Source organism: Lycorma delicatula, chromosome 2, assembly GCF_047948215.1.
Source record: "Lycorma delicatula isolate Av1 chromosome 2, ASM4794821v1, whole genome shotgun sequence".
NCBI lineage: Eukaryota > Metazoa > Arthropoda > Insecta > Hemiptera > Fulgoridae > Lycorma > Lycorma delicatula.
In genome coordinates this window covers 141,829,252-141,843,371 of record NC_134456.1, presented here as the reverse complement: position 1 = coordinate 141,843,371, position 14,120 = coordinate 141,829,252, and the positions used below count along the sequence as shown (strand labels likewise).

At 28.3% G+C, this 14,120-nt stretch overlaps 1 protein-coding gene and 1 long non-coding RNA gene across 2 annotated transcripts in view; one reads left to right on the top strand and one right to left on the bottom strand.

Moving 5' to 3' along the window:
• LOC142319276 (uncharacterized) overlaps nt 1-14,120 on the bottom strand; it is a 228,890-nt gene that overhangs the window by 51,404 nt on the left and 163,366 nt on the right. The window contains exon 2 of the long non-coding RNA XR_012755161.1: nt 12,303-12,468. This is a non-coding gene — a long non-coding RNA (uncharacterized LOC142319276). The remainder of the gene's footprint in view (nt 1-12,302; nt 12,469-14,120) is intronic.
• LOC142319275 (venom dipeptidyl peptidase 4-like) overlaps nt 1-14,120 on the top strand; it is a 159,226-nt gene that overhangs the window by 99,492 nt on the left and 45,614 nt on the right. The gene's annotated exons all lie outside the window — the stretch shown is intronic.

Genomic DNA, 14,120 nt, shown 5'->3' with positions numbered 1-14,120 from the left:
AAACTTAATTTTACGAATATTTGTTTTATTTTTATAATTATCGTGATATTTTCAATTACTGAAGCGTCTAGTATAGAGAAAATATTCATGATGTCAATGAACTTACAAGCAAGGTCTTTGGAAGTTTACGGAAAGACTTAATGTGATATGTCATATATCCTAAGGGCACTCAACCTACCTTATAAAACACTATCATAAAATAAAACGCGCTTAGAAAAAATACAAATTTACTTTACTAGAATACAGCAGTGACGTAAATAATATTTATATCTAGGTGAAAAAAATGTTATATTAAAACGTAATAATGCATTTTAATTTAAAATAAAGTTCCCTACGTCGTTTTAAAAGAAATTAATTATAAATGTCGCAACAACCTTATCTCTTTTCTGTTTTTTAAATAATAGAGAAAGGAAAATTATTTCATTTCATCTAACGAGATCTTATAGCAATATTAAGTAAAAAAATGTTTTTTTTTTTTATTTTTAAAGATCTATTTGATTATGAAAATGAAAATAATTTCTATCTTTTGTTTAAATTTTATAATATTTTCTCATTAAACAAACAGCAAGAAAAAAATTATTATTTTAATATTACTAGAATAAAATAAATTTATTAAAAATGTTAGCATTAAAAACTTATTTAAAAACTAACAAAAACTTTTTTAATTCTTTAAATTAAAATTTTTCGAATTCAACGCCAGATTATAACAACTCCCGACTCATTACTTCTTAGGTGAGTCAGAAAGTAAAAATTTAAAGAATAGAGGAAATATTATATTTTTTGTTATTTACTGTGGGTTTTATTTTGAAATCGGTTTTATCGTATTTTAAAAATGCATTTGATCTTTTTAAGCGTATCTTTTTTCTTGGTTTTATTTTTATTTAAAATATTAATAAGCGTAAAACGAATGCTGTCTATATGAAAAAAGTCGTATGTATGAAAAAAGGCGTTTCCACAAATATGAAAAACGCCTTAACAAGACTGAAAGTAAAAGAAATACAGAGAAACAATGTGAAGAAACTACTACTGTGCATGAGGATTCTCTCTAAAGTGAGGATACATTGTAAAGATCCAAGGTTAATAACTGACTACGAAAAAAATAGCTTCAAATTGATTCGATTTAATAAAATATACAATTAACTCATACAACTAATAAAGAAAACCTTATAACAGACCACCTGATGAATTTCTCAAATTAAAAATTAATCATCAAAATATTTGGAGAAGAGAACATGAAAAAAGTACAAATACGAAAAAGTGAATTCTAAATTGAGAACCTCCTTGAATGATTTTTTTATTTTTCATTGAAATATTTATAAATTTCTCACTCATTTATAAACTAGTCATAGAGATTATAAGATGGTGCAGATATGAATACTGAATACGTATTATTGTTTATAATAATTGAATGGATGAAGTTCATTGGAAAAAACTTGTAAATTGAAAAAAAAAAAAGAGTCAAGGCTGTAACGCTATTAAAAGTATCAATGTGACTAGAATTTATTATAAAAAAAATTGTTTTCACTTACACTTATCAGGGTAAAAATACTTTTAAATTATTTTATAAAAGCAGTTAAGTAAAATAGTTCGACGAGAGCAATAATAAAATGTAGAAACAATATCTACCTTATATTAAAACAGTATTTTATCGGCTTCATTATCAATTAGTTGGAGCCATTTCATATACATACTGGAATTTTATAACCCGTAACAATATTTTATTTATCTTCTGCTTGTTACGCGAGTAAATGATTTGGGATATAAACATTTTATTATTATTTGATAATAACATATCAGAAAAAGATAGTATAGGTAATTCCATAAATATCTCATTTTAGAACAGAATTCACTCTGATAAGGGAAATTTGTAGGATTTTTATGTGTGTAAATTTCAAAAACATAAATAAAATTAATTAATTGAATGGATTGTAATTATTTTTCTATTCTCCCAATCTTTATACATAAATTAAAATTATCGTGTGTGTTTGATTGATTATACTGATGGCCGCAATAACTTATAACCGATTAGATTGATTATATCACTGTATTTATTGAATCCTGAGATGGCTTTAGGCATATATTTATCCAGAAACTTCTTTTATTGGATGAACGATAGTATTTAAACCAAGAGAATATTGTATTTCACATTTAAAAAAACAATTAATTTATACATACAAGAGGCATTAGAACACGATTTGGACGAAAAAATAATAGTTGAAAAAACACTCCGTGGAATTTTACTACCTTGCATACCGTGCATTCCATCCTTTTTTGGCAAGACAGTTTTCACGATTTTATAATGGAGGATTTGGTTTAGCAACAAAATTTTAACTGTCAAAATTAAAGCAAGTGAAATTTTAAACTAATAACTTAGAAACCTTACCGAGATGCCAAACCGAGGTCCGTTCACTCATTTTGCATGATTTATACATCCAACGATAAGTAAATCCCTGAATGTATAAATTGTAGAAAAAGGTATCAGAGGTAAAGATTAAACAATAAAGTTTTAAACAGTTTTGTACGAAGGTATCATTTTGAGTTACAGATAAAAACTGATACCTAGGGAAATATTTACAATTTTATAATAATAATATACATATACTATTTTTTATTTTAGCAAGTAAATTATTAATATTAAAATATTTAATCTTAATGGATTAAAAATAAATTAAGTAAAATTTAATTTTAAAATAGTCTCAGTCAAATTAATTTGGTCTTGTTTAGTAGTTTAAGTGAGAGACTAGTGAAAGACCACTGGTCTCACTTGATACTAGTTCTTCCATTTCCGGAATAGGTAGAAGTTTTAACTCAAATTTCCATATTCCTACTTTTGTAAAAGAAACTAAGAATTTTCAACTTTCACTTTCATCCATAGATTTCCTACAAACTTGACCTCTTTAAATAAAGGAAAATATAAACGTAATTCATCAATGTACTTGTATTTTGTTTATCTTATCCCGTCTAGTCCCAAGAGAATTTTTATTAAAGTCTAATTATTCCTTAGAGGAAGAGACAGCCTAGGTTGTACTTTGTGTTAAAAATTTATTGTGTCTCCACCCCTGTATTAAAGTTTTATTTTTTCTCACAACACGTTTTAGAGGAAAATATACGATGGGAGAGTTAATTAAAGCCCGGGCTTGTAGTATGACAATTTCAACCAAGTTTTGTATGATGACAGTTATTTTACTTTTAACAGGCGTTTGCTGAAACTAAGAATAAAGATAACTTCTCAGACGAAGCTTCATTTTATATTTGTAATTTTATGCAGGAACTTCATTTCTAGCCTATATTAACATAGTTTTTTCAAGAATTAAATTCTAGAAAGTATTAAACTAGAAATATTATTTACACAAAAAAATAAATCTCATACATATAAATTAATTATCTGTCAAACGAGTCTTTAAAATATAAACCGACGAGCCTACGTTTTACGAGCCTTTAATGCAAAAAAACGTCCAATATAAATTTCTCTGCGAGCATTTTGTTTAACGTAGAATAATGCTATTGTGAAATTGTAAAAAAAATAAAATTTTCTTTCAATTTTGTTTTATTTATCATTAATATATATCCAGTTTTGTTTTATTTTATATTATTTCTAAACTTTATTTCATTTATATTTCTCTACTTTTTACATTATACTAATAATACGTTTGGGGTAACTAAAATAACTTTATAACGTTTAATATCGATCTTTTCACATGATATATGACTCTTTCCATCAACGTCTTAATTCGTTCGGCATTTCTGAAAATACAGTACAACAGAGGCTAGAATAAACCTTATTCGTCACACATCATTGGAACAGCACGTAAATTAATGACGGCTTAACTTACTAACTGGAACCTTCTCCTTAGCCTTATGATTACTAAAAATTAGCTGCAGTCAAGCAACACGCCGGTCTTTATAAACACACTAATAATAATGGTGACAAAATTATTTCTGTACACTTTGCGTAAAGATGTAATTTACTAACTGTCGAGAAATTTTACGGCTGATTCCTAGTTACGATGACAAGTAGTCCAGAGAAATAACAATTAGAATTTTCTTTTTATCAAAATAAATGAAGCCGAGTACTCAAGGAAAAGGATGAGCTTTTGCTATACATTCGTTTACCTACTCACAACTGCTAAATATTGAACACATTCATTGCAAATTCATATTAAAACTAATATCCAACTATATCAGCTACACATAATTGAAATTAAATTAATCTTGATTTCTTTAAAACTACATTTCTTGCGCTCAACGTTAGTTAATTTGAAATTTAATCGTTTCTTTTATTTACATTAATTCTAAACGTAAAATTTTCGCCATCGAGCCAAATCGCGTTCCGGTATAGATAAGTAAATAGTATAGACAAACAGCATTTAGAAAAAAGACCATATGTTTTTTATTCTTGTTTTACTAGAATCGGACTATTCGATCAGAGAATATTGTGGACTGAAACTATTCATCGTCAATTCTTTGTATTTACTTCTGTGTCCTTTGTCAAACCCCCGTTCAATCTCTTTGGAGGCTTTTGAGAATTTTCGAGTTTTCTAAGATAGGTATGAAGTTTCTAGTCACCAAGTTTGAAGTTTTTGGTTTGCCTAGAAGATGCAGATGATGCCGAGTATATGATTTGAAATTTGATAGAACACTTTTTTTAAATGGGTTATAAATATCAACATCAATTAAACGAAATATATGATGATTGGTGGTGTTGGACATGACACTTAGGCTTGTAGAAGGGTAGTTAAGATGATAGTTAAATTCAAGTATCTTGGATAGACTTAGACTGCTGATGATTTGGACGAACGAAAATAGAATAGAGTGGTGATAGGGTAGGGAACGAGAATAGAAAATAAGAAATTGGATAAAAAATGGTAAGGCAATTAATAGAATTATACTGTTCGTTCCTTGGAGTGGAAGCGTATATCCAGGAGAAAAAATTCGATTATTTGAGATATTTATTGATAGTAGTGCTACATATCCAAAATCTGGAGAATAACTTATTATGAGGCAATGTCTATAATCCAGACAATGGAGATAAGATTTTGGAAAAGAGCCTGTCTGTTGGCGATTATGGATCGCAATTGAATAAGATTATTCACAAATAGATCGGTATGACAAGAACATTATGGAACTAATTAAAGGGCAAAATTTATCGTGGTATGATTACCAACGTAAAATAGCTGAAGAAGGAATTCTTCTATGGTTTTGTATATGGATTCCAGGTTGATGTAGAAAGTAGAAAAAGCTTAAAAATAAATGGTGAAATATTGATTATGGTGAAGAATGGTCTTTTTTAATAAAGATATTCTTCATAGAGATAAATAGAGACTTAGGAAGCAGTAAACGGCATTAACTGAAATGAAAAAACCGCAAAAATAATAATGCCCTGAGATAGATAATCTCCACGTTCTGAACATACCACATACGTTCCACTTCCAGGGCGGCAGCAGCTGTTATTATGGTACTCTCTACCAGAGTACCAGACTCGACTTCCAGGGTTGGTAGCTCTCGAGTGGGAGAACGAGAATAGAGTACGGATGTACTAATGTGAGGAATAAGGAATTAGGTAAGAAATGGTAAGGCAATTATGAAAATTATACCCTTCGTTCCTTGGAACGGAAGCGTATCTCCAAGAGAAAAAATTCGGTTATTTGAGATATTTATTGAGAATAATGTTATATACCCGAAATCTAAAGAATAACACATAACATGAGGCACTGTCTACAATCCAGGCAAAAGCTGCAAGGAACTCATATTTGAGCTCCCGGCGGCTAGTCATGCTACAGAAGGAACTCATTATACAAGTTGAACAAAATATCGCGGCAGAGTTGACGTAAATACCCTCGTTTAGAACCAGCCATTTCGCCGGAAGAGAAACGTAAGAAGAGTTGAATTAGACTCGCCCTTGAGCAGTCCATGTTCACGATAACCATTATTAAATTTATATAAGACATTCCAGGGGAAATCAACAAAAGCATTTATGCCGACGATCTGACAATCGTATATGAAAGTAATAACACAATTATGGTGAAATATTTATTGGGACAAGCTATAAACGCCCTCAATGAAGTTGTAATAACGGATTAAAATTTTTATCAGAGAAAACGTGCTGAATACAATTCTGTAGGAAGAGAATTCCTCATCGTAGTCCTGCTTTGACAATCGTTGACCATCCGACTCAGTATAAAAATTTGTTTTATAGGTCTGTTATTAGAAAAATCTCTTACTTGAGAAGAACGTACACACGATTTTAGTGTTAGATGCAAGAAAGCTCTATTAAATGTTTATCAAACATAGACTCGGGAGCAGAAATGGAGACGTTACTGCGTTTACATAAAACATTGGTTCAATTGAAGCTCCTTTACACTCTGTATGTGATATATTGTATTTTAATTAATATTTATTGTTTGCGACCCCATTTTGTGTTTTATTTTAATGTAAGGGATTGAATCTTACCTTGTCCTTAGAAATCTAATGACCTTACAAATCGATGCCTACATAAACCTCTCAAAAAAAAAAATTGCTAAAATACAAAATAAATAAGGGTAATATTTTTTAAATCTAGGTTACTTCGAACAAAAAAATTTAACAAACCAAAACTCTTAAAAGGAACCTATTGAAATTTTTACTTAATGGAAAAAATATATCGAATATAATAACTTGAATAAAAGAGAAAAGGATTATGATAAAAATAAATATACACACATCTATTCCCGTAGTACGAAAAAAACATACTCGCACATAAATACAAATAGATCACTCTTCTATGCAGATTGTAAATCATAGAACTATACGAGATGAAGTGATGTAGAGATAGTATGTAATGTTTTGATTTTGGCAAAGTTTCACATCATACATAATTCATAACCAAAAAACTGTACTGTAATGCGCACGAATACATACTTATACAAAATTAGTATTTGAAAGATAGCCTATTTATATAATTTTTTTATAGATATGAGTATCTATAAAATGTATATTGTAAAAAAATGTGTATATTTATTTACTGATGAAATATCCCTTTTCTTTTTGTAACTTCAAAGTAAATTAACAGAAATATATTTTTTCTAAAGTAGTCAGTCATTTTTCTAAAATTATTCTCAAAGTTCAATACTGGATTGAAGTAACGTTCATTATTTTTAATAGCAAATATACATTCCTGTGAAAATATGTAGAATATAAACATCCGATACAGTAGAAGTAGTGATACTTTTTATTTTATCTCTTATCGATTTTACAAGAAAAATATTATTTCATTTTGTACATTTTAGGTTTTTTTTATAATAATTCATCTAATTATGTAAGTGTATGTATGGCAATTAGTGCTGTAAAAATATCTCTTTTCTGAAGAGTCAGAAATTAAATTGTTAAAAAGAATTGATAAAACGTCAAGAAAGAATTTACGATCTTTTAAATTTTATCCATTTATAAAACTTAAGAAACAGATTAATTAATACAAGAGAAAAAGCAATTAGATTTAATAATCTAATAACTGGAGGTTAATTAATTCAAACGTATTGAAATATTATTTAAAATCAATCGCTTTGAACGACAATAAAGAACATGTTTTAATTATTTTAGCATGCGATTAAGGTTTTGCATTTTAAATATCTTTTTCTCGTTATTATCAAACATCTTACGGAAAATGTGGATAGTCATAAAAAGCCATTATTATTTTTAATATTTTCATTCCAGAAAATTATAAATTTCCATAAAAAAACTTTTTAACTCGATTTTTATTTATAAAATAAATGACTAAAATTGATTAACTGGTTTAAGTGGCCATTTACATATCATCGATTGCATTGGGTATATTAAATAGCACAATCTATTAATTTAAAACAAACTGATGATCTCAAAGAGAGGCTGTAAAAAATTCCTGTTTGGGTATGTTTTTGTACGGAAGCGAAACATGAACACTGGTATTGGAGGAGGAAAGGAGAAATAAAGCTTTTGAGATGCGGTGCTACCGCAGAATGAAGAAATCCGTTGGATAGACAAAGTGACTAATGAAGAGTGACAAGTAAGGATGGTTGGAACTGATAAACCTTACCTCTTGATCAAGGTAAAACAAAGAAGGGCCAACTGAGTTGACCATTTTTTAAGACGTTACGAGTTGACTAAATCCCTACAATAATATTATGTGATATTATATGGTATTAGAAGATATTTTGGGAGGAAAAATGCTAGAGAAGACCTCTTTATAGACTAAACTTCTATTTATAGAGAAGACTATACTTTATCCTCGGATAAAGTATATCAACCAGATTATAAAAGACGTGGAAAATGGTACCTATACGGTATTAAAAAGATTTGTTGGAAATCAGGAAGACTGGAGATCAAACCCATCCTAAGATCGTCAACAAAAGAAGAAAAAACGAAATAAATAAAGTGGGCAAAGTATCTCGGGCTCGCCCAATGCCCATGAGACGGGTGTTTTTCTTTTGTATTCAGTAATTTATGAATCAAAATATTTCAAGTAAAATTTAAAAAAAATAAAAGTTTAAACAATTAGTGAATTTTTTTTGTTGATAGTCTTCTGTAAAAAAAAAATTGATTACTAAGCTTTACAACCAAATAGCATTGAAGAAATCCAGCCATGTAAATATATTATTAATAAATAACCTTTAACGATCTTGAATTCAAATAAGAAAATATTGGTAAGTAAAAGATATATATATATAATTTTAGAATTTTTTTTTCGTTTTAATTCGGAAAAGTATGCCAATAAAAAATATGCAAAAAATGTATAAAATAATATAATGTATAATATAAATATATGTAATATATATATATATATATATATATATATATATATATATATATATATGTTAATGTATTAATATAATATATATGTATATAATGTATAAAAAAATATATACCTGAAATTTATACCATAAAATGCATTAGGATATTTAAAAAAAATTATTTATACTTGTTGGGAAAATCAAAACATGCGAAATCGTTGACAGCCTTGAACATACGTATATACGGTAGCTTATTATGTCAAGGTAAAATTTATTACTATATTTTATCCATGTACACAAATCATTACGATATATTTATTGCATGCCTGTGTTAAAATACTTATTCTTATGTAAGTCTTTTAACACGTTAAAAGCTGACTGAATGTGTTTTATATAACAGAATCTGATATCAAAGTAAAAGCGCTCAATGTATTGTAATAGCAGTGCTTTAGCTCTAGCTAAACACATATACTACAATATATGCTTTCACAAAAAAATGTCTCTCCGCTTCTTTGAATATTTTAAATAACGTGGTAGTAATAATATTTATAATTTTTTGATATGAAGTTTGACTAGAAAACGATTGTTAAACCCCCTTTTTGATAACTTCTGTTTTTATACATCGGTTACCGAAATTGAGAAAGTACCAAAATCATGCAAGAAATGGAACAAAGAATAACGTACGGTAAATTTTTTTTTACTTTCCACCTTCAGATCGAATTAAATAACCTACTTATAACAATCATTGTTGTGAAATATCAAACATTATTAAAACCGTTCCACATTTTACTCAGTAACTTAGTAACGGTGTATATAATTTTACGGTGTAAATTGCATAATTTGAAACAGTACAAAAAATAATTAATTTGGGAATTTAAAAGATTTATCTATAAGTTTTCATCTTTAAAGTGTATAAAACATTTTGGCGAGCTAACCTTTTTATAATAAATATTTTAAATGTTTCTTTTTTTGCAATTTATCAGAGTACTGATCTCAAGCAGTATTTTAGTTAGTTATTACTTAAATCAACTATTTCCTATATAACAATAAGTTATTTCATATCGGATGTTATTTGCATAACATCATCAATTATATTTCTTATCAAGTCTCGGTTTGGTTTTGTAAATGTGATGTTTCAGATACGAAGCATAACATTTACAAAACTTTTGGGCATATCTGGCCAAAAGAAATAATCAAGCGTTGATAGAGCGGAGGACTCGGTAAACAACTCTCTAACTTTCCTCTATGACCTATTAATGATCTGAAAGTATATAATTTTAATCTTGGTTGTACTTATAATGCACTGCCAGGTGACGCTCAAACTTGGTGGAGTTAATCTGTGCAATACTTTTCTAGGTGGCCTGTAGAATCCTGTTCATTAACATATTACAAGACAATGTCTACTAAATTTTCTACTAAAATAAATAATCTAGTCTTTCTTTTCTTTCACATTTTTCCTCTAAAAATAATGTTACAAAAATAACAATTACTGGTTCAACTTCTTTTATGGGTATATCTAAAATAAATGCCCTGCAATATTATACAGGATCTATGATGTACGATTCCTCTCAAAATATTCAGTTTTTGAGGATGCTGAATAGCAAACTTTGGGATAATTATCGCTCCAGTTTTGACATTTAAGTAAGTAGAAATTTTAATATTTATTAACGAGGTCACTTAGATAATATTGTAATATTCCAATATTCAACTGGAGATCACAATCATATTCTAAAAGTTCTTGAAGCTGAAAAGGGTAGATTTATTATTTTTAAAAACATTTAAAATTAGTAAACCTGCTGTCATGATCAAGGGTAATTTTCTGATTGAATGGGGAATTCAAAAAATTTCGGTCATGAAACTTACGATTTTTCCTAGTTGATGGAAAAGTTTTGTTTATTCGAACAGATAAAATCATTCACTCTGACGGTATTAGCAACCACTGTCTTGTACATACTAGTTTTAATTATTCCTAATGTGTTGGTAATCTACTGAAAAATAAATCACATACCTTTTGTAAAGTTAATACTTGATTATTATTTTATGCTTTCAGATGTGTTAACAGTTAATGTAAATATTTTAAATAAAAATTTAATCAAATTAAAAAGAAAATTAAACAATAAATAAAAGTTTAATGCGCTAAATAACAGAGACTTAACATAATGATCGGTTACTTTTTCATTCATAATTAATTTACAGGTTTTATCAGTTTCATGTCGCGTCGCGATCACTTACAATAGATTTAGATGAGCGTAAAAAAATCATAACAAAAAATTGACAGCAAAGTTGTAATGCTTATCTGTACTGGTTATTCATTCTTATGTAGTTGAAAAATAATTATACGTGAAAAAATTTACCTAAGATTTGTTTTTAAGGGCGGATGGTAATTCGTGATGAAGTTTTGTTGAAAGTTATGTTTAAATAAAGTATGTTTAAATAAAATAAAAAAAAATTAAAAAATTCAAAACAATCGGTATTTTTTATTTTTTCTGTTGCTCTCCAAAATCACCTTCCAAGAAAATTTTTATTTTTCTACGTCTATGTTATTGGAAGAAACTAATAAAATTCTACTAAAAAATGAACAACCAATAAAAAGTTACCTATGATTTCTTTTTTTTTTTAAAGGGGGTTGAATTATGATAATATTTTATTGGAATATTATTACTAAAAGTTTATTATTTAAACTTTTAATAATATTAGAAGTTTTAAAAATTTAAAAAAGGTAGATATTTTTAAACTTTAATTGTCTTCTCCCCCAATACTGCCTCCTAAGTATTTTTTTAGGTAGCTTGCACTATTACTACGCCTTGGAAGATATTAAAAATTCGGTTATTAAATATGGAATAAATATAAAGAATAGATAGATATAAAGTTATAATAGATAATAGAAATATACATTTTTGGGGATGAGGGATTTTGGGAGAAATATTTTTAAAAATGCTAAGATAAGCATGCTTGCATATCTTAATCTTAGTATAAAGTGGGGTTATGTGTATAAAGAATAGAACAAATTAATCTCCCCACCATTTTCTGGCGTTACTGACCCAAAAACTTTACCAACAAATTTCACCATATACATGAGTCTGTACAGAATGTCATAAAAATCGGTCTACCTAGTCAAACGTTATTAATCTTCAAACAACACGACAACGTATATGTACATACTATGTAATAACTCCTACCTGTTTTTTCTTTTTGGGGTTCTGGGTCATGAAACTCGAGAAATGCATAAAAAAACTCCTACTTCATTTTTTAACTGATTACCATACTTTCCTTCTTGAAGCATAGCTCTTCAACTATGCTGAATTCATATGTAATAATAGCCTGTTTAATTTGAATATATATAAGTAGGTTTTTAAATTTATTTTCTCAAATTCCTGTTGGAGAACTATTCCTGGACACTGACCTTCTCACAATCTTTTTAAGCTATTTTTATTTGTACATTTTCAGATCTATTTTTTGTATTTTAATTTTACAGTTGCGAATAGTCTAATAATAGTAAATAAGTAAAATAATAATTAAACTATACCGACTACTATCGTAGTAGAAAAATAATAAACCTACATTAATATTTGAATACTCGATCGAGGATACCGGTGTTCTTTGGTGGTTGGGTTTCAATTAACCACACATCTCAGAAATGGTCGACATGAGACTGTATAAGACTACACTTTACTTACACTTATACGTATCATCCTCTGAAGTAATACCTGACGGTGATTCCTGGAGGCTAAACAGGAAAAAAAAGATTACATTAACAAAATTTTCAGCGAAAGCTTAGATATTAATATATTTTAAAAATTTATTGTTTGAGGATCCATTTTATAAAAATAAATCCACAAACAACAACTAATGAATAAAATGGGAATCAATTATCAGGGAATACTTTTGTTGCGTAATTTTTTACCAGGATTCGTCCTCTCTTCACGAAACATTTTATTTGTTATGATTTTCGCATCAGGGAACATTTTAGCAAACATTTTTGATGAATAGCTTAAAAATATTTTGTAGTTTGATCTTATAAAAAATAATTACGATCCATCTTTGTTGATGTACTTTTTAATGAAAAATTTAACTTAATATGTATATAGTAGCTTACAAGAGACAGTATACAATTTAAAATCCATTATTTCCTACAGAAAGGCTGCCTTAATTTGTTATTTACACTGTTTGTTCCAGTTTTATCTTGGCTGTAACATATGTAAAGAAGGCTCTTCTTGTTCATTAACCAGTCAGTCCTTGAGTAAAGAGAATTAAAGTTATCATTGTAGGACTGAATGTCAAATGTATTTTGCATATGATGAACAGCTACATATTTAGCTCGGTGATGAACGCGATGAGAAACCATAAAACGATGAACTCTTCTTATTTGATGAAAGTTTCAGTATGGGATGCTTGTTATTCTTGAGAATATCTGTGTTATTTTGGGGAGTATCTTGTACCTAATATCATATTGTCTGTAACTTTTTAAGGTAATGGCACCTAAACAACTTCCTTTATTTACTTACAGTAAATTTCAATGAAAGATTATAAAATTTCAAACAGTACCAACACTGCCTAAGGTAGCTCTTAAAACCTGTTTATAATATGTATTATCTCGTTCCTTTTGGTTTGTATATTTATAATGAACATTAGATTAATATTTTACTTTCATATAATACTTTTTTTAATTTCCCGGTGAATAACTACACTAAAGGTGAAATTATGATTATCAAGTCAAAAGTACCCACCGGCTTGGTCTATTGGTGAACACGTCTTCCCAAATCAGCTGATTTGGAAGTCGAGAGTTCCAGCGTTCAAGTCCTAGTAAAGGCAGTTATTTTTACACAGATTTGAATACTAGATCGTGGATACCGGTGTTCTTTGGTGGTTGGGTTTCAATTAACCACACAATCTCAGGAATAGTTGAACTGAGGCTTTACAAGACTACACTTCATTTACACTCATACATATCATCCTCATTCATGCTCTGAAGTATTATCTGAAAGGAAATTACTGGAGGCTAAACATGAAAAAGAAAGGAAGTCAAAAGTGGAGTATCGGGTTTTTAGTAAATATTTACATTTTAGGGTCCAACTAGTTATCTAGGATAATAAAAACATGTGAATATATGTGCGTACGTATACGTATGTATGTGTGTTACTCTTTTTGGGCTTATATCTCAGGGCTGACCCAACCGATTTTCTTCAAATTTGGATCAAATATTTCTATACATGTGGCATTGATAATATTTTTTTTCAAAATTCGTCAAGGAAGGGAGAATATGGCGAAAAAATGAATTTTGATTTTTTTCAGAATCATTTTAAAGAAAATTTATTAAGCGAATTTGTTACGTACAATGCATTGGATTATAAATAATCCAAAAAATGTTTTTCAAAAATT